Consider the following 22,656-nt stretch of genomic DNA (forward strand, 5'->3'; position numbering starts at 1 on the left):
AGTGGCTTTTGTTAAGTGGAATGACACCTGAGAAAGGAGTGAAACTTTGAAATGCATTAGGCCTTCCCAGAATAATGGAATGTGTTCTAGATGCAAATGGTAAGCAACTACATATTAATGACTATATTTTTAGAATGGGATGTCATGAAAGCTCTTGGATGTATTGTCCCAATACTTTTGTCCATGTAGTGTATATACAGTATTTTTAGGGTAAGTTCACACTAAGCGTTTTTTTTCTGCAGCAAAGCCTGATCTCTTTGCAAGAAAGTATTTCTCCTACGTTTTTCTTTTTCCTGCGTTTTTCTGCATTTTTTGTGTGTTTTTGCTGAGGTTTTGGCCTGCTAGATTTGTCTCTTGTGCATGTTAATAAAATTTTGTGTTGAAAAAAAAGTCCTATTCTATAGAATTAGTTTTTTTCAGTGTTTTTTCACCACCGCTTCATTTCGATGGGTGAAAAAGAAAGAAGTGACATTGTGCAAAAAACAAAGCAAAGCACAAGGTCCTGATGACAAAAAATCAATGTGCGTGCATGAGATAAAGTGAGTAAAACGCTGCTGAAAATTTTCATTAAAAAATGCATAAAAAAAGCTGCAAAAATGCCTAGTGTGACTTACACTCACCGGCCACTTTATTAGGTACACCATGCTAGTAACGGGTTGGACCCCCTTTTGCCTTCAGAACTGCCTCAATTCTTCGTGGCATAGATTCAACAAGGTGCTGGAAGCATTCCTCAGAGATTTTGGTCCATATTGACATGATGGCATCACACAGTTGCCGCAGATTTGTCGGCTGCACATCCCAAAGATGCTCCATACAAGGCAGGATGGATCCATGCTTTCATGTTGTTTACGCCAAATTCTGACCCTACCATCCGAATGTCGCAGCAGAAATCGAGACTCATCAGACCAAGCAACGTTTTTCCAATCTTCTACTGTCCAATTTCGATGAGCTTGTACAAATTGTAGCCTCAGTTTCCTGTTCTTAGCTGAAAGGAGTGGTACCCGGTGTGGTCTTCTGCTGCTGTAGCCCATCTGCCTCAAAGTTCGACGCACTGTGCGTTCAGAGATGCTCTTAGGCCTACCTTGGTTGTAACGGGTGGCGATTTGAGTCACTGTTGCCTTTCTATCAGCTCGAACCAGTCTGCCCATTCTCCTCTGACCTCTGGCATCAACAAGGCATTTCCGCCCACAGAACTGCCGCTCACTGGATTTTTTTTCTTTTTCGGACCATTCTCTGTAAACCCTAGAGATGGTTGTGCGTGAAAATCCCAGTAGATCAGCAGTTTCTGAAATACTCAGACCAGCCCTTCTGGCACCAACAACCATGCCACGTTCAAAGGCACTCAAATCACCTTTCTTCCCCATACTGATGCTCGGTTTGAACTGCAGGAGATTGTCTTGACCATGTCTACATGCCTAAATGCACTGAGTTGCCGCCATGTGATTGGCTGATTAGAAATTAAGTGTTAACAAGAAGTTGGACAGGTGTACCTAATAAAGTGGCCGGTGAGTGTATATAGCACCATTAATTCCATGGTGCTGTACATGAGAAGCGGTTACATCAAAATACAAATATCACTTATAGTAAACAAAACTAACAGTGACAGACTGGTACAGAGGGGCGAGGACCCTGCCCTTACGGCCTTACATTCTACAGGATAGTGGGAATGTATCTTGGATTCAGTAGTTTTAACTACAGTAATTTTGTAAATCTATAACATTTTGAGGTATGGCTAATATTTTTTAGTTAGTTGTCTTTCAAAATAATTTATAGACATTTGAGGGAAAATAGGCATCACTTGTTGAGTATAGATTTGACCTTATAAAAATAATTTATGAAAATAATAATCACAAAATGGAAAGATTGTATCATCCAAGACCGAATTTATAAGTCCAAGCCTCCAAATATTGCACCAATAGTGAACTAAATTTTTGCTAAAAATAACAATCAGCAGCATTGGCGGAAAGCAGTGTGCCATATCCTGCAATCTGGCCAACCTTTGACTTGCGTTAGCAAGGAGCTTGTAAGCGCTGTGCTCATTGCCTAAGAGACTGACCCCGCTGATAGACTGTAGAGGTTACTGTTAACCTAGGCAAAGAGCAGTACACAATGGAACACTAGAGAACAGAACACTACTCCAACTTAATATCCAGCTTACTGATGTCATAAAATGTTTCAATAGTTAGGACGGACTACTGTAAAGACAGAATGTAAATGCATAGTAAAATAAAAAGAATTGCTGATTGCTGTGAATATATGATACTTATAGGCAGAACTAAAAATTCCATTCCATGGCTCTGTAGGAGAAGAACAATAATTGCTCTCCAGGTATGACAAAACTCTGTAACGATCCTTTAGGCCGACAGTAGTTGAATAGCTACATCTCATGAATGCCAAACTGAGAAATCCAAGAATAATAAATTATACCTCTGAATTATTTTAATGCTTGCTCAGTTATTATTTTACATGACATCAATAATGTCTGAATCCATTTGTAGATAATGATGCTAAAGTATGTGATCCCTTCATGCTGATTATCCTAAATTATTTTATGGCCACCCCGTCATGAAAATGAAGGCTTAATTAATTTCCCACAACTTTCCTGAAATCTCTCCTGACATCAAAAACACTTGATGGTTGGTTGCAAGTCTGTGGAATAATACTGTATATATTATTCTGGCATTTTTCACAGATTGATTAATGGGCTTTCATTTTCTTGGATCTAAAGAAAAACTATTTGAAGGCTATCTTGGTAAAGTGCGTCTATAGAGCGTCTCCAAATTCTCCACAAACTCATTTGTGGAAACTGTTAAAGAAAAGGTAAACACAACCACAATCAGTGTCCTCTAAATGTTACATTTATTACAATCAGGGATCTTCATAGTTATTACTACAAGGAATTTTGGAACACACATCACATGCTGCTCTGTGTAAATGATATTAAGAAATGCCAGCAGGAGAAAGGTATTTGGGGGGAAACGTAGAGGGAAACAGCGACATTTTGGAGATGAATTCTACAGCTGTGTGGCTCAGCATAGTGGTTGATTAGGTCATTATATCCAACTGATTAATATTACCTGTACTTTATCGGTCACAGTCACATGTTGTGGGCAATAACAACATTCCAGAGATCATGAGTTCACTAATAACAACTAGCTCAACCTTAAAAACGGGATAACCGGCCTCCATGTTTTCAAATAATGCAGTTACAAGCCTGAATCTTATAACAATTATATACATTATATTGCATTATAACAATTTTTTATTTGCAAGAAACATATAATTATTTTTGATAATGTTTAGGTAAACGTTTGTAAAGCAGACGTTTGCTGGTACTAATTTTTTTATTATTTCCTGTTGCATATACTCTATGGGCCCAATCCATCAAAGCTTTCATGCCAGAATTGTTTGAAAATTCATTCACACCAGAAAGCTTTGAAAAGTTGCAAAATTTAGGCGCGAGTTGCACTTAAATTTTGCAACTTTTGGCATTTTCATGCCAGTCTCTCCCACCTCAGCCAAAATAGGCAGAGCTGGGGTGAGACAGGGGCACTGTGGGGGCATGATACTACAGCTCAACTAATACATGATGAGCTGTGGCATTCTGTACTCCAGAAATCTCATTCCAGTCCCTGACTGGAGTTAGTTTTCTTTTGTAGTGCATGGAGGGACTTGCCATGCATAAAGCGCTCCAGATTCATAAAGATATGCACCTTGCTTTTAGCCTAAACATTTAGTTTTTAAGCAAGAAAAATTACCTAACAGATGTACCCATACACTGTAGTTATGTAACCCAGATTAGGTAAGACAAAATGTGGACCTTCTTAGTTACATTAACTCATCTTTATAGCAAAATTAATGCGAAACCAGGTGATAATTGTCTTGCTCCTGGTTGTCATTTCAGTGTTCTCTACCAGTCTCTGTTAACTTCAATGTACCCAATCAACTGATCAACTTCCATCCACCCAAATGACCACTGCAGACAATCACTGGCTTCCTTGTTTTAAAATAAATAGGCAATCAATAAGTAGGTGGGTTTATAGTCCTGGCTGCCAATCCAGCTATCTCTGTTAATATGTCTTCACATGGCTTGTTAATTCACAGGGCCTTGAAATAGATGAGGCCTGTGATTGGTTGTTAAAATGAAGGGTGATTAAACTGGTGAGTAAAATGTGTTTTCTTTATTTTAAAGTATTTATTGTTATTTTAAAAAAGTTAAAATGTTATATCTCGGACAACCCCTTTAACAAAACTCCAGCTTTCTGGTGGAGATAGAAGTATTTGCTAGAAAGAGGACCATCTCTGCAGTACACCACCAATTAGGCATTTATAGTAAAGTGGACAAACAGCACTTGACAAATAACTCTTGAACAACAAGAAACAAGATTGCCGTCATGGCTCAACTCTAGGGATTGATCCGGTGACCTCTAGCTGCGTGGTCAGTTTCCCTCTCTGCTGGACCACAGCCTATTTTGTCTCTGTCCAACTGATAAAAATGCTCTTGTCTTTGTTTTTTTTTTGCTGTGTTGCTTCTGTGCCGGTGTTTTCTCTTCCTCATTTTGCTTGTCCTATCACATCCTGGAAGGGACTATTTATACTTTCCTGGCACATGCAGTCTTTGCTGACTTTATTTCAAGACAGATGGTTTTTGGAGATCCAGCGCCTCAGCTAGGGATTATTTTACCTGGTTAATATCTTTTGCTTTTCCTATGGTTTGTTTGTGTTTCTTCCTCTCCAGTATTCTTTCCTTTAAGTTTGAGGTCTGGGAGGTTTTCCATATATTCCATTTGTTCTGTGGTTCTTCTTATTTTCTTCCGTCTTTCCTGTGAGTCTGTGTTGGTTCAATGATTAAGTCCAGAGTGTCGAAATGAGTCGGTTGGTAGCTCTCAGGGATCTATATGTTGTCGGCATTCTGCCTGTTTTTATAATTTTTTTCCATTAATGACAAAGTTTTATATTTTTCTACACTGGAGTACCTTTTTTTCTTCATTGTGTATATTTAGGGTGGAAACGTCAACAGTCAGGCAGAGACAAATCAGGGTCAGATTAGGGACTTTCCTAGTCTGAACAGAGACCTGTTGGGTTCAGTTGTTTGTCTCTGCTGGTTTGTATGTGACCAGTCCTGGTCGTTGCAGTAATATTGTTCTTCCACCAGGGGGAGCGATATTACGTCTGAAGGCAATAAAGGAGATCTCTTGCCAGGTATCACAACCACACACAACACACTTCACACTCCAGGCCGCCAGGGGGAGCTATGCTTCTATCTATTAGGGCACTCCTCACAGTTAGGTAAAACTGGTGGTTTGGTTAGAAAGTGAGTGAGAAGTGGACTGGGCTTCACCCAGTCAAAACCCGACAAAGCTTGGCAGAAGCTGGCTGGAGTGAACTCCAGCCAGATCCAGACTCTGGTCTGAGGAGGACGAGGGTCCACGGAGCTGCGCCTGCCCCACGTGCGGCAGCATCCTAAGAAAGAGACATTGAAGAGAAGTGTATTGCAGTGAGTGAGAAATGAAGTCATAGCAAAAGGAGAGGAAACCAGAAGGAGTTCTGCCCTGTGAAAGGCTGCCTCCTTCTGAGGCGCAGGAATCCCAGTGGCCAGAATACCGAGGGAGTAAGGATCTCTATGCTTTACTTCAGAGACTGGCAGGACAGTTAATTCCACGTTAGCTGCCCGACCTTATACCCAGGAGGCACGGTGGCAACTTGTAGGGGCCGGGGCATCGTAGGGTCCCTGTAAAAAGCCTCAGGCCACCAGTCATACGGGTTTGTCCTATCCATCAGGGGGACAGAGAGAAAGAGACTTAACATCTCCAATAGTTGTGAGGACCTTACCGAGAAGCTCAGCAGGGAGGTACTACAATACCCAGGCGCTAGAGGAAGGCTATTGAATTCCACCTGGATAAGGGGACTCTGGATTTGCCTTCAGACCGGTCGGACTCTGCCTGCCCTGTGATCTGGTGCTCTGGACTGTGGACACTGAAGCCTTCAGTAAAGGTAAAGAGACTGCAACCTTGTGTCCTCGTTATTCACTACGCCTTACATCAACCACCATCACCATCTACACCTCTGGGAAGCCCTGGGGATACACTTCACCTGTGGGAAGGTATACCATCTAGCTGCCATAACATCACCCCAGCGGACCCCTAAGCAGCGTCGGTCACCCTGACCGAATACCACAGGTGGCGTCACGATCATTATCCCTTTAAAGACCTTTCCCCCTTATTTTACAAACGGACGCCCCTAGGGCCACGAACTGGGTCAGCCACCGTGACATCCCCACTGAGTACCCCACTGCCCTATGGGGGCGCTCCATTTGTTACCCATGTGAGTGTGCTTATACAGTCATAACAATTGCCTGTTGTAAAGAAACCAAAAAGAAAATCTTCATCTATTCATTTCCATCCCTATATATAGTGAGGTATAAAGTTGTGACATACCAAAATGTTTCAAAATGCACATTTTGTGATAATTAAAGGAGTATTTTCATGTTATTTAATTGCTTTATTTAATTAGACAACATGTAAATTAGCAACTTTGCAATTGACTTACTTTTTCTATCTGCTGTCATTCTCATACAGTGAGATTTTTTATCTTACATAGTGTAGAGCTTTTCTTAATGGAACTTGCCTACCAGTGCCTGACTGACTGTGCAGTTATTACATTCCTGGACAGAAATTAACTCCTAAGATTCCAGCCATCTCTGTTATGGTTCTGGTGGTAAGAACACATGAACTGACCTGATAGGTAAACCAAAACATAGGACAAGCTCTGGGGATGTGGGAACTTTACTGACCACAATCCTGATCCTATCAACACACACTATAGGCAGCCGTGGAGCGTTCCTAACTCGGCCTAGACGCCTCTGCACAGCCTGAGAAACTAGCTACCCCTAGAGAGAAACAAAGCCTCACTTGCCTCAGAGAAATCTTCCCCAAAGTGAGAGCAGCCCCCACAAATAATGACGGTGAGTTAAGAGGAAAACACAAACATAGAAATGAAAATAGGTTTTAGCAAATGAGGCCCGCTAATAACTAAATAGTAAGAGTATAGCAAGGAATCTGTGCGGTCAGTATAAAATACTACAAAAATTATCCACGCAGAGAATACAAAAAGACCCCCACACCGACTCACGATGTGAGGGGCGCAACTCCGCACCCCAGAGCTTCCAGCTAGCAATCAAATAGCATATAAGCAAGCTGGACTGAACTCATCATATACTGAGAAACATTTTCAAATAGCAATGAGCAAAAATAGACTAGAATGAACTTAGCTTCTCCACGAGGAGACAGGTCACAAGGGAAGTCCCAAAGAGATCTGAACCAGTACTGAATACAACGACAGCAGGCAACAAGTAAAGGTCCAGGTGGAGTTAAATAGGCAGCAAGCCTAGCAGGAAACGAGGCAGCTGGAGTCCAGCTACAGCCCAGCCGTAACACTCAAAGCCACCAGAGGGAGCCCAAGAACAGAACTCACAAAGTACCACTCATGACCACAGGAGGGAGCCCGAGAACGGAATTCACAACACATCTCCCTGTCCCTCTCATCTTCTGACAAGCTGCCATTGACAAAATCACCAGCCCCCTCCATCAGCATTTTCCAGGGCAGTTCTCCTGATCAAGGCTCTCATTTTCCTGAGCCTTGTGCTTGTTCAAACACCATGCTATTTTTATTTGTAAATGCAGTGATAAATGTAGACTCAGAATAAACCAGTAATAGTTGAATGTGTGACAATAGAACTATAAAGCTCAGCACAAATACTGCTAATGCTATGCTCTGCTATGCTGCTAAGGAGAAATGTCACTCAAGGAAGGGTACCCACCCCCCAAGAAACCAGAAAGTAAGAAGACAGCAGATCTTAATATATAAGATGCTTAATTGTTATGATCCTTAGTGGCAGAGGATCACCGAATGGACTAGCTAAGTTACTGAACATAGAACAAGCTCTAGGGAGGTGGTAACTGGACTGACCGCAACCTGATCCTAACCAAACACACTAAAGGTAGCCGGTGAACGTGCCTAAATTCCTGGACGTCTCGACGCAGCCTGAGAAACTTGCTACCCCTATAGAAAAAGTAAGACCTCACTTGCCTCAGAGAAATAACCCCAAAGATATAGGAAGCCCCCAACAAATAATAACGGTGAGGTAAGGGGAAAAGACAAATGTAGAAATGAAAAAAGATTCAGCAAATGAGGCCCGCTAAAACTAGATAGCAGAAGACAGACAGGGAACTGTGCAGTCAGTAAAAAACCCTATACAAAATATCCACGCTGAGAATTCAAGAACCCCCACACCAACTAACGGTGTGAGGGGAGAAACTCAGCCCCCTAGAGCTACCAGCAAGCAAGGAAATCACATATTAGCAAGCTGGACAAGGACAAATAAATAATCAAGAAACATATTGAACACTGATGAGCAAAAAATAACCAAACAGAAACTTAGCTTCTCTTGGCGAGACTGATAACGAAGGAATTCAGGAGAGATCAAAATAGCACTGAATACATCGACAGCAGGCAACCACTGAAAGTCCAGGTGAGCTAAATAGGAAACCAGCTAACAGATAACGAGACAGCTGAACCAGCCTCAGACCTGCAGGATGACACAAAGAGCCACCAGAGGGAGCCCAAAGACAGCACTCACACAGTACCACTTGTGACCACAAGAGGGAGCCCAAAATCAGAGTTCACAACACTTAATATATAACTTAAAAATGATGTGATGTTCGTACTTCGTAGTCGAAGATGATCATGACTTCATGGTTAGAAGAGAATTCGTAGTTATGGGTCCGGAGGTGGCTGATGAGTCCAATCTGGGCCCTGAAGGTTCAGCCACATACTTGACATAAGGAAGCAGATATAGTCAGTACACCAGATTCTACTTGTGCCTTGTAGACAGCACGCGTTCTTTTTGCATCAAAGATTTTCCTATCTTCAGCTGCACGTGCTCCTGAGGTGATCCTGCCCCGCCAACCTGGACGATCCAGGGCAAGCTCTTCCCATTCATTGGTGTTGACTTTCAGGTTTTTGAGGGACCCTTAAGGCAGTCTTTATAGCGCTTCTTCTTCCCCCCCCCCAACTGCTAGCTTTCCTTGGCAAAGTCCTCCGTACAGCAGTTATTTCGGTAGTCGGCTGTCAGGCATTCTGACCACATGTCTAGTGTTGTGGATTCTGTTGGTGGGCTCCCTCTGGTGGTTACTGCTGGTACTGGGTGACTTTGGTGGGTTGCGGCCTTTGGTTTCCACCTGTCCATCAGAGGCTGGGTGTTTCCTATTTTACCTGGCCTTTCTGTCATTTCCCTTGCCGGCTATCAATGTGTTCAGATGTGCTCTGTTTGGTTCCTGCCTACCTGCTCCCAGATCTTTCAGGATAAGCTAAGTGCTGATTTTCAGTTGTTTGGTTTTTGGTCCAGCTTGCTTAGAATGTCTCTATGCTAGCTGGTTGCTCTAGTGGACTGAGGTTCTCCCCATGTGCCATGAGTTGGCACATGGGTTCTTGTAATCTCAGGATGGTTTTTTTGATTAGGGTTTTTTGCTGACCGCTCAGTCCCCTTTTGTATCATTCTGCTTTCTAGTTTTCAGCGGGCCTCTATTTGCTAAAGCTATATACATCATCTCTATGTGTGTGCCTTCCTCTCATTTCACCGTCAATACATGTGGGGGGCAACTATACCTTTGGGGTTAATTCCTCTGGAGGCAAGTGAGGTCTTGTTTTCTCTGCAGTACTAGTTAGCTCTTAGGCTGGTGCGTGGCGTCTAGAACCAACGTAGGAACGCTCCCTGGCTATCTCTAGTTGCGTTTGTCAGGCGTAGGGCAGCGGTCAGCCCAGGTTCCATCACCCTAGAGCTCGTCCGATATTTGTTATACTTTGCTTGTCCTGTGCTATCCCTAGCCATTGGGGATTCATGACAGTATAGCCGGCCCACAAAGTGTTAATTGTTTGGGCTGAAGCAGGAGGATAAGAAGTGTTCAAGGAAAATTTTTTTTTTTTTTTTTTCCTTCAGAGTTTTGCTGCCTAGCCCTTAATTGCTGTCTAGCTGCTTCTTACCTCCTCTTAACCCTTGAATGGCTCTGATCTTAGCTGTTTATCATGGATGTCCAGAGTTTGGCTTCCAGCCTGAGTAATCTCGCGGCAAAGGTTCAAAACATACAGGATTTCGTTGTTCACACTCCCATGTCTGAACCTAGAATTCCTATTCCAGAGTTTTTTTCTGGAGATAGATCTACCTTCCTGAATTTCAGGAACAATTGTAAATTGTTTCTCTCTTTGAAATCTCGCTCCTCTGGAGACCCTGCTCAACAGGTCAAGATTGTTATATCGTTCCTACGGGGCGACCCTCAGAATTGGGCATTTGCATTGGCACCAGGGGATCCTGCGTTGCTCAGTGTGGATGCGTTTTTTCTGGCATTGGGATTGCTCTATGAGGAACCTAACCTAGAGATTCAGGCTGAAAAGGCTTTATTAGCCCTCTCTCAGGGGCATGATGAAGCGGAAATATATTGTCAGAAATTTCGGAAATGGTCGGTGCTTACTCAGTGGAATGAGTGCGCCCTGGCTGCAAACTTCAGAAATGGTCTTTCTGAGGCCATTAAGGATGTTATGGTGGGGTTCCCTGCGCCTACAGGTCTGAATGAGTCTATGGCTATGGCCATTCAGATTGATCGGCGTTTACGGGAGCGCAAACCCGTGCACCAGTTGGCGGTGTCTTCTGAACAGGCACCTGAGACTATGCAATGTGATAGAATTCAGTCCAGAAGTGAACGGCAAAATTATAGGCGGAAAAATGGTTTGTGTTTTTATTGTGGTGATTCAGCTCATGTTATATCAGCATGCTCTAAACGCACAAAAAGGGTTGATAAATCTTTTGCCATTGATACTCTGCAGTCTAAGTTCATTTTGTCTGTGACTCTGATTTTTTCACTGTCTTCCATTTCCGTCGATGCCTATGTGGATTCAGGCGCTGCCCTGAGTCTTATGGATTGGTCATTTGCTAAACGCTGCGGTTTTAGTCTAGAGCCTCTGGAAGTTCCTATTCCTCTGAAGGGAATTGATTCTACACCATTGGCTATGAATAAACCGCAGTATTGGACACAAGTTACCATGCGCATGACTCCCGTTCATCAGGAGGTGATTCGCTTCCTTGTACTGTATAATTTACATGATGTACTAGTGCTTGGTCTGCCATGGTTACAAACTCATAATCCTGTCTTGGACTGGAAAACAATGTCTGTGCTAAGCTGGGGATGTCAGGGGGTTCATGATGATGCACCTCCGATTTCTATCGCTTCATCAACTCCTTCGGAGATCCCTGCGTTTTTGTCAGATTATAAGGATGTTTTTGAGGAGCCTAAGCTCAATTCGCTCCCTCCTCATAGAGAGTGTGACTGTGCTATAGAATTGATTCCTGGCAGTAAGTTCCCTAAGGGTCGTTTATTTAATCTGTCACTGCCAGAGCATACTGCTATGCGGAATTATATTAAGGAGTCCTTGGAAAAGGGACATATTCGTCCATCTTCGTCCCCTCTGGGAGCAGGTTTTTTTTTCGTGGCAAAAAAAAGATGGTTCCCTGAGGCCTTGTATAGATTATCGCCTTCTGAATAAGATTACAGTCAAATACCAGTATCCATTGCCATTATTTACTGATTTGTTTGCTCGCATTAAGGGGGCTAGGTGGTTCACTAAAATAGATCTTCGTGGTGCGTATAATCTGGTGCGGATAAAACAGGGTGATGAGTGGAAAACCGCATTTAATACGCCTGAGGGCCATTTTGAGTATTTGGTAATGCCTTTTGGACTCTCCAATGCTCCGTCAGTCTTTCAGTCCTTTATGCACAATATTTTCCGTGAATATCTGGATAAGTTTATGATTGTGTATTTGGATGATATTTTGGTGTTTTCTGATGACTGGGAGTCTCATGTTCTACAGGTCAGGAAGGTGTTTCAGGTTTTGCGGGCCAATTCTCTGTTTGTGAAGGGCTCAAAGTGTCTCTTCGGAGTCCAGAAGATTTCTTTTTTGGGGTACATTTTTTCTCCTTCTACTATTGAGATGGATCCCATTAAGGTTCAGGCTATTTGTGACTGGACACAACCTACATCTGTTAAGAGCCTTCAGAAGTTCTTGGGGTTTGCTAATTTTTATCGTCGGTTCATTGCTAATTTTTCCAGTATTGTTAAACCTTTGACTGATTTGACTAAAAAGGGTGCTGATGTTGCTGATTGGTCTCCTGCGGCCGTGGAGGCCTTTCGGGAACTTAAGCGCCGGTTTTCTTCTGCTCCTGTGTTGTGTCAACCAGATGTTTCACTTCCTTTTCAGGTGGAGGTTGATGCTTCCGAGATTGGAGCGGGGGCGGTTTTGTCACAGAGAAGTTCTAATGGCTCGGTGACGAAGCCATGTGCTTTCTTCTCTAGAAAATTCTCGCCCGCCGAGCGCAATTATGATGTGGGTAATCGGGAGCTTTTGGCCATGAAGTGGGCATTTGAGGAGTGGCGTCATTGGCTTGAGGGTGCTAAACATCGCGTGGTGGTCTTGACTGATCACAAGAATCTCATTTACCTTGAGTCTGCCAGGCGTTTGAATCCTAGACAGGCTCGTTGGTCATTATTTTTTTCTCGTTTCAATTTCGTGGTTTCATACCTGCCAGGTTCAAAGAATGTGAAGGCAGATGCTCTTTCCAGGAGTTTTGTGCCTGATTCTCCTGGAGATACTGGGCCTGCTGGTATCCTTAGGGATGGGGTAATATTGTCCGCCGTATCCCCAGACTTGCGACGCGCATTGCAGGAGTTTCAGGTGGATAAACCGGATCGATGTCCACCAGAAAGACTGTTTGTTCCGGATGATTGGACCAGTAGAGTCATCTCCGAGGTCCATTCTTCTGTGTTGGCTGGTCATCCTGGAATATTTGGTACATGAGATTTGGTGGCCAGGTCTTTTTGGTGGCCTTCCTTGTCTAGGGATGTGCGTACCTTTGTGCAGTCTTGTGAAGTGTGTGCTCGAGCTAAACCTTGCTGTTCACGGGCTAGTGGGTTGTTGTTATCTTTGCCCATCCCGAAGAGGCCTTGGACGCACATTTCCATGGATTTTATTTCTGATCTCCCGGTTTCACAGAAAATGTCCGTTATCTGGGTTGTGTGTGACCGCTTTTCTAAGATGGTTCATTTGGTGCCCTTGCCTAAGTTACCCTCCTCCTCTGAGTTGGTTCCTTTGTTTTTTCAGAACGTGGTTCGTTTGCATGGGATTCCGGAGAATATCGTTTCTGACAGGGGATCCCAGTTTGTGTCTAGATTTTGGCGGACGTTTTGTGCCAAGATGGGCATTGATTTGTCTTTCTCGTCTGCATTCCATCCTCAGACGAATGGCCAGACGGAGCGAACTAATCAGACCTTGGAAACTTATTTGAGGTGTTTTGTTTCTGCTGATCAGGATGACTGGGTTGCTTTTTTGCCACTGGCCGAATTTGCTCTTAATAATCGGGCTAGTTCTGCTACGTTGGTCTCTCCTTTTTTTGTAATTCGGGGTTTCATCCTCGTTTTTCCTCTGGTCAGGGGGAATCTTCGGATTGTCCTGGAGTGGACGTGGTGGTGGACAGGCTACATCAGATTTGGAATCAGGTGGTGGACAATTTGAAGTTATCTCAGGAGAAGACTCAGCAGTTTGCTAATCGCCGTCGCCGCGTGGGTCCCCGACTTCTTGTTGGGGACTTGGTGTGGTTGTCTTCTCGTTTTGTCCCTATGAAGGTCTCTTCTCCTAAGTTCAAGCCTCGGTTCATCGGTCCTTATAGGATCTCGGAGATTCTTAACCGTGTATCTTTTCGTTTGGATCTCCCAGCATCGTTTGCTATTCATAATGTGTTCCATCGGTCGTTGTTGCGGAGGTATGAGGTGCCCGTTGTTCCTTCGGTCGAGCCTCCTGCTCCGGTGCTGGTGGAGGGAGAATTGGAGTATGTTGTTGAAAAGATCTTGGATTCTCGTGTTTCCAGACGCAAACTCCAGTATTTGGTTAAGTGGAAGGGTTATGGTCAGGAGGATAATTCCTGGGTGGTCGCCTCCGATGTTCACGCGACTGATTTGGTCCGCGCCTTCCATAGAGCTCACCCTGATCGCCCTGGGGGTTCTCGTGAGGGTTCGGTGACCCCTCCTCAAGGGGGGGGTACTGTTGTGGATTCTGTTGGTGGGCTCCCTCTGGTGGTTACTGCTGGTACTGGGTGACTTTGGTGGGTTGCGGCCTTTGGTTTCCACCTGTCCATCAGAGGCTGGGTGTTTCCTATTTTACCTGGCCTTTCTGTCATTTCCCTTGCCGGCTATCAATGTGTTCAGATGTGCTCTGTTTGGTTCCTGCCTACCTGCTCCCAGATCTTTCAGGATAAGCTAAGTGCTGATTTTCAGTTGTTTGGTTTTTGGTCCAGCTTGCTTAGAATGTCTCTATGCTAGCTGGTTGCTCTAGTGGACTGAGGTTCTCCCCATGTGCCATGAGTTGGCACATGGGTTCTTGTAATCTCAGGATGGTTTTTTTGATTAGGGTTTTTTGCTGACCGCTCAGTCCCCTTTTGTATCATTCTGCTTTCTAGTTTTCAGCGGGCCTCTATTTGCTAAAGCTATATACATCATCTCTATGTGTGTGCCTTCCTCTCATTTCACCGTCAATACATGTGGGGGGCAACTATACCTTTGGGGTTAATTCCTCTGGAGGCAAGTGAGGTCTTGTTTTCTCTGCAGTACTAGTTAGCTCTTAGGCTGGTGCGTGGCGTCTAGAACCAACGTAGGAACGCTCCCTGGCTATCTCTAGTTGCGTTTGTCAGGCGTAGGGCAGCGGTCAGCCCAGGTTCCATCACCCTAGAGCTCGTCCGATATTTGTTATACTTTGCTTGTCCTGTGCTATCCCTAGCCATTGGGGATTCATGACAGTCTAGCCCACCTGGCTTGGACTTTCAGCAGGAGAGTGTAAATGCTGCAGAGCCCAGTTTGTTCCAGAATTGCCATGTCCGGGACATTGTCTTGCCACCTGATGTGGAGGAGTCTGCAGAGACAACTCATGTGAAAATGATTAAGCTGTTTAGCATGCCGGCTGTAGACTGTCCAGGTCTCGCTAGCATAGAGAAGTGTGGTGAGGACCACCGAGCAGTAGACCTTCAGCTTTGTGGTAAGACTGAGTCCCCTTCCTTCCCAGACGTTCTTACGCAGTCTCCCAAAGGTGGCACTGGCTTTGGCAATTCTGTTATTAACTTCAGCGACTATAGATACTTCACGGGAAAGTGTGCTGCTTAAGTAGGTGAAGTTATCGACTGCTTTGAGGTTTTGCTCCTTAACCGTGATACGTGGCTCCTTGTATAGTTTCCCTGGAACAGGATGATACATGACTTCGGTTTTCTAATGTTGATCTCGAGACCAAAATTGTCGCAGGCTTGAGAAAAAACAGTCCATTTCATGCTGCATCTGTTGTTCCATGCTAGCGTTAAGTGCACAGAGATCAGCAAATAATAATTCACGGGTAACAATCTCATGCACCTTTGTAACCGCCTTCAGGCATTTTGGGTTGAATAGCTTGCCATCAGTCCTGTGCCTAACCTGAATTCTATCTTCACAGTTGTTACAGGCATCACTTAACATTGCAGAGAATAGCATACTGAACAGGGTTGGAGCAAGCACACAGCCTTGTTTTACACCGTTTGTTACTGGGAAAGCCTCAGATTCGTCTCCATCGTTCAGAACCTTCACCATCATGCCATCATGGAACTGCCAGACGATTGAGATGAACTTGCTCTGGCAGCCAAATTTTGCCATGATCTTCCACATGCCGTCTGTACAGACTGTGTCGAAAGCCTTGGTCAAATCAACAAAAGTTACATAAAGGTCACTGTGTTGCTCCTGGCACTTTTCCTGAAGTTGACGTGCTGCAAAGACCATATCTACTGTTCCACATTTAGCACGGAAACCACACTGGATTTCGACTAATAGGCCTTGCTCAAGGTGATGTAAAAGGCGGTTGATCAAGAGACAAGCCAATATCTTTCATGCAGTGGACAGAAGGGAGATGCCCCGATGGATATCACAAGATTGGCGATTACCTTTCCTCTTGTATATGTGAATTATGCTGGCATCTCTCAGTTGATGCGGAACCTGTTCCTTTTTCCACATATACTGTAATAGTTTGGTCACTGTGTGTATCAGAGCAGAGAAGCCAGCTTTATATACCTCAGCAGGTATAGCATCATTTCCGGGTGCTTTTCCACAGGAAAGTTGTTTTACAGCTTTCCTGACTTCATCTCCACTTGGAAGAACATCAAGGTCCTTGTTGATTTCTACCTGGGGCAGGCGAGCAATAGCCTCATCATTGATATTGGCAGGGCGATTAAGAATGTTATTAAAGTGCTCAGTCCACTGTTCCAGAATTTGTTTCTTTTTCTGACAGAAGCTTAGTTCATCTGCATTAAGCAGAGATGAAGAGCTTGATGACTGGGGTCCATATACAGCTTTGAGCGCATCATAGAAGCATTTCTGGTCATGGGTATCTGCATAGCCCTGAATTTCATCAGCATTCTTGTTAAACCAGTTATCCTGCATCTTGCGTAGCTTGATCTGTACCTTTCTTTTTATGTTGGTAAAAGCATCTTTCTTAGCTAACGACGTGGGGTCATTTTGATACAACTTGTACCGCTGATGTTTCTCTTCTAGGAGTGTCTTTATTTCCTTGTCATTTTCATCGAACCAACCTTGATTATTTCTGGCTACTCTCAGAATCATCCACTGTTCCTCAATGCCGGTCAAGTTCATCATAGAACTTATCTTTAATGTCATCTGGATTAGACATAGTGGGTGCATAGGAGCTGATCAGAGTTGCCTGTTTCTTGTTTGTAAGTGGGAGCTGAAATGTCATCAGACGGTTGTGGATGCCCTCTGGAAGCCTGGTAAGTTTACGAACAAGGTGGTCTAAGTATATATTGAAGAAAAACACAAGAATACTTTCTTGAATTGATATCTCACAACGTTGTTGTTTTGGTTCACCTGGTGAGGTGGTTTCATTGAGTTGCTGATCTGGATGAGCAGGCCACAGTTGGTGCAGCAAAATACAGGGAAGCTGGATAAGCTTGATGGCCAGTGGAAGAGCAGAGCTGAATATGCAGGCACATAGAGCAGTGTGGAACAATGGAGATGGCTATGCTGGATGGCATGTGGGACAGCCTGGGACTGGACATGTGGAAGAGTAGATATATATATATATATATATGATTGACAACAAGGACAACATTATGTAACATTGGAGCTGGATATACCAGGTGGCACATAGAACAATCAAGCTGTAAGTGAGGACAAGCGCCTTAATGTAGCAGAGCTCAGTGTGTGGACAGGCACTTTGGAACAGTAAAGCCAACTTCAGATGTGCACCTTGCATAGCAGACCCTAGTGTGCAGACAGGCAATTTGGAACAGTCGACCTGAGTGTGCACACTTTGAAAAAATGGAAGCAGAACTCATTGAAAAGCAGAGCTGGGTTTATCCTTTTGACGAACACCAAATGCAAGCAATGTTGTAGTCAAGGAGAATACTGCAGCACCTGAATATAAAGTACAGGTCTAAAAAGTCCTAAGGCAGTGACAATGGAAGTGTCTACTGGTTTACCATGGTAACCTGACAGACACAAAAGCAGAGGGAGCTGTTTGTCAGGCTTCAGGATGGCGCTTGGAAGATGTGTAGACAACACTTGCAAGCTCACGCTCCCTCACTATGAAAAAGCTAATTTGAGGAGAATGATATTGTAGGCATTGAGCAGTAAACTATCGAATTAAAAATGTCTCCGTTCTTGAGAATGAAGAGGAGTCTAATAAACAAGTAAATTACAATGTTGCTTGTTTTTACAAGCGCTTTGCAAATGTAACCATTAATGAGAAATTTGTAATAAGACCATGGATAACAGATGTATACAGATTCATGTTGGTAATATTCACAGAATCTAAAAGTAGTGTAATTAGTTTTGACCAAAATAGCATTGCAAAGTACAACACTATTTAGACAGCTCAATAAAGTAGTATTGTATACTAATTTGCAACACATATGTTTGAATAGATTGGTGGGAAAATGTCAGTCAGAGACCTCTTCAACTCAGACACAGAGGATAACTAAAACCCAAGGGGGTTCAATGTAATCAAAATGTCCAAAATGCATCATAGGGCGAACATTCCTGGGTCCTTGGGAAAGCTTAGATTCTACTTTATAAATTTATCTGATAAACTTATTTTAACACATCTCGGAACGCATAACTGTTCTGTTGGTTAATATCTTTTCCAATTAAAAAGCCCATAATTGAAGTATTTTGAGATAATGAATCAAAGTGATCAAACATAAAACAAAATGCTAAGAAATGGAGCATTCCATGGAACAACATTAACATATTACTTATACCACATTGGCATTGCACATAAAGATTGTAAAATAAATAAACAAACAAAAAACTGTGGTGGAATTGTTTTCATTTTACCAAAAATAAGCTCTTATATATGGATGTAAATGGAAAAAAAGTAGAATAGGGGAATATTCAGATACATCAGAAACTGATATTTAAAAAGGTTACATATATGATGTAGATATGTAAGAACTGAAACAGGAAATGTTCTACGTAAGTAAAGTAATGGATAAACAACTCTGTAGGAGATAAAGACAGGACCGCCGCCTCTCAGGGCTGGTTTACACTAGTCAACAGATCAACTGTTTCATTAAAATATCTACAAAAAAAGTCGTGTATGAGTTTATTTATTTTGGCAGTTCAAGTTAGGATAATGTTAAAAGTGGATGTAGTAATCTTGCCAGAGCAATGAGATCAGACCCATTAGGCAACACATGCCAATATTCACAGGGTGAGTGGAGATTTTCATTTTATCTCATGGCAAGCTAAAAATAAAAGTTATATATTTGAGCAGGATGCCTGATTATAATGAAATTATGCCCATGGGACCCATTATTTAATTAGATTTTTATTAGAAGACCATGACAATGTAAATTATTAGCCTATATTCATTCTCAAGAAAATAAGTACATCTTAGTCTATTGTAACACACAGTAGAAAACTGTCACTGAATGCTTATTCAGCTGTCAACTTTTTCCCATAACTTGAATATACGTAAGCATGTACATTTCAATGTTCCCGCTACCTGACAACTTTAGCACCACATGCATTATCTTGCAGACTGTAAAGCATCAGGCATTCTACAACTAAAAGTGCCCTTTATGGAAGTGCATTTGAACAGCAAGGTGGCTTGTTGTTGAAGGGAAATAGAGGAAAAAAAAAAAAATCTTTAAATCTTCAGCATAGCGAGTGTGAGCGAGCTGAGTGTGACCTGAGCGTAAGTGTGGACGGCGGTAAGTGTGACTTGTGACTCAGTGAAGAGGTATTTGGAAGGCCTTTAACAAATACCTGTGTGAATTTGTGAGAGTTGTTGAATTGGGAGTAGCTATATTCACAAGGGGTTAACTTAGGGTGGGCGGTCATAATCAAGGGTTTATAAGGGGCAGCTGTTTGGGGCTCAAGTCCTTTTTGGAAGTGCATTTGAACAGCAAGGTGGCTTGTTGAAGGGAAATAGAGGAAAAAAAAAAATCTTTAAATCATCAGCATAGCGAGTGTGAGCGAGCTGAGTGTGACCTGAGCGTAAGTGTGGACGGCGGTAAGTGTGACTTGTGACTCAGTGAAGAGGTATTTGGAAGGCCTTTAACAAATACCTGTGTGAATTTGTGAGAGTTGTTGAATTGGGAGTAGCTATATTCACAAGGGGTTAACTTAGGGTGGGCGGTCATAATCAAGGGTTTATAAGGGGCAGCTGTTTGGGGCTCAAGTCCTTTTTGGAAGTGCATTTGAACAGCAAGGTGGCTTGTTGAAGGGAAATAGAGGAAAAAAAAAAATCTTTAAATCATCAGCATAGCGAGTGTGAGCGAGCTGAGTGTGACCTGAGCGTAAGTGTGGACGGCGGTAAGTGTGACTTGTGACTCAGTGAAGAGGTATTTGGAAGGCCTTTAACAAATACCTGTGTGAATTTGTGAGAGTTGTTGAATTGGGAGTAGCTATATTCACAAGGGGTTAACTTAGGGTGGGCGGTCATAATCAAGGGTTTATAAGGGGCAGCTGTTTGGGGCTCAAGTCCTTTTTGGAAGTGCATTTGAACAGCAAGGTGGCTTGTTGAAGGGAAATAGAGGAAAAAAAAAAATCTTTAAATCATCAGCATAGCGAGTGTGAGCGAGCTGAGTGTGACCTGAGCGTAAGTGTGGACGGCGGTAAGTGTGACTTGTGACTCAGTGAAGAGGTATTTGGAAGGCCTTTAACAAATACCTGTGTGAATTTGTGAGAGTTGTTGAATTGGGAGTAGCTATATTCACAAGGGGTTAACTTAGGGTGGGCGGTCATAATCAAGGGTTTATAAGGGGCAGCTGTTTGGGGCTCAAGTCCTTTTTGGAAGTGCATTTGAACAGCAAGGTGGCTTGTTGAAGGGAAGTAGAGGAAAAAAAAAAATCTTTAAATCATCAGCATAGCGAGTGTGAGCGAGCTGAGTGTGACCTGAGCGTAAGTGTGGACGGCGGTAAGTGTGACTTGTGACTCAGTGAAGAGGTATTTGGAAGGCCTTTAACAAATACCTGCGTGAATTTGTGAGAGTTGTTGAATTGGGAGTAGCTATATTCACAAGGGGTTAACTTAGGGTGGGCGGTCATAATCAAGGGTTTATAAGGGGCAGCTGTTTGGGGCTCAAGTCCTTTTTGGAAGTGCATTTGAACAGCAAGGTGGCTTGTTGAAGGGAAATAGAGGAAAAAAAAAAATCTTTAAATCATCAGCATAGCGAGTGTGAGCGAGCTGAGTGTGACCTGAGCGTAAGTGTGGACGGCGGTAAGTGTGACTTGTGACTCAGTGAAGAGGTATTTGGAAGGCCTTTAACAAATACCTGTGTGAATTTGTGAGAGTTGTTGAATTGGGAGTAGCTATATTCACAAGGGGTTAACTTAGGGTGGGCGGTCATAATCAAGGGTTTATAAGGGGCAGCTGTTTGGGGCTCAAGTCCTTTTTGGAAGTGCATTTGAACAGCAAGGTGGCTTGTTGAAGGGAAATAGAGGAAAAAAAAAAATCTTTAAATCATCAGCATAGCGAGTGTGAGCGAGCTGAGTGTGACCTGAGCGTAAGTGTGGACGGCGGTAAGTGTGACTTGTGACTCAGTGAAGAGGTATTTGGAAGGCCTTTAACAAATACCTGTGTGAATTTGTGAGAGTTGTTGAATTGGGAGTAGCTATATTCACAAGGGGTTAACTTAGGGTGGGCGGTCATAATCAAGGGTTTATAAGGGGCAGCTGTTTGGGGCTCAAGTCCTTTTTGGAAGTGCATTTGAACAGCAAGGTGGCTTGTTGCAGGGAAATAGAGGAAAAAAAAAAATCTTTAAATCATCAGCATAGCGAGTGTGAGCGAGCTGAGTGTGACCTGAGCGTAAGTGTGGACGGCGGTAAGTGTGACTTGTGACTCAGTGAAGAGGTATTTGGAAGGCCTTTAACAAATACCTGTGTGAATTTGTGAGAGTTGTTGAATTGGGAGTAGCTATATTCACAAGGGGTTAACTTAGGGTGGGCGGTCATAATCAAGGGTTTATAAGGGGCAGCTGTTTGGGGCTCAAGTCCTTTTTGGAAGTGCATTTGAACAGCAAGGTGGCTTGTTGAAGGGAAGTAGAGGAAAAAAAAAAATCTTTAAATCATCAGCATAGCGAGTGTGAGCGAGCTGAGTGTGACCTGAGCGTAAGTGTGGACGGCGGTAAGTGTGACTTGTGACTCAGTGAAGAGGTATTTGGAAGGCCTTTAACAAATACCTGTGTGAATTTGTGAGAGTTGTTGAATTGGGAGTAGCTATATTCACAAGGGGTTAACTTAGGGTGGGCGGTAATAATCAAGGGTTTATAAGGGGCAGCTGTTTGGGGCTCAAGTCCTTTTTGGAAGTGCATTTGAACAGCAAGGTGGCTTGTTGAAGGGAAATAGAGGAAAAAAAAAAATCTTTAAATCATCAGCATAGCGAGTGTGAGCGAGCTGAGTGTGACCTGAGCGTAAGTGTGGACGGCGGTAAGTGTGACTTGTGACTCAGTGAAGAGGTATTTGGAAGGCCTTTAACAAATACCTGTGTGAATTTGTGAGAGTTGTTGAATTGGGAGTAGCTATATTCACAAGGGGTTAACTTAGGGTGGGCGGTCATAATCAAGGGTTTATAAGGGGCAGCTGTTTGGGGCTCAAGTCCTTTTTGGAAGTGCATTTGAACAGCAAGGTGGCTTGTTGAAGGGAAATAGAGGAAAAAAAAAAATCTTTAAATCATCAGCATAGCGAGTGTGAGCGAGCTGAGTGTGACCTGAGCGTAAGTGTGGACGGCGGTAAGTGTGACTTGTGACTCAGTGAAGAGGTATTTGGAAGGCCTTTAACAAATACCTGTGTGAATTTGTGAGAGTTGTTGAATTGGGAGTAGCTATATTCACAAGGGGTTAACTTAGGGTGGGCGGTCATAATCAAGGGTTTATAAGGGGCAGCTGTTTGGGGCTCAAGTCCTTTTTGGAAGTGCATTTGAACAGCAAGGTGGCTTGTTGAAGGGAAATAGAGGAAAAAAAAAAATCTTTAAATCATCAGCATAGCGAGTGTGAGCGAGCTGAGTGTGACCTGAGCATAAGTGTGG

This window comes from Ranitomeya variabilis, chromosome 6 (genome assembly GCF_051348905.1).
Source record: "Ranitomeya variabilis isolate aRanVar5 chromosome 6, aRanVar5.hap1, whole genome shotgun sequence".
NCBI classification, from domain to species: Eukaryota; Metazoa; Chordata; class Amphibia; order Anura; family Dendrobatidae; genus Ranitomeya; species Ranitomeya variabilis.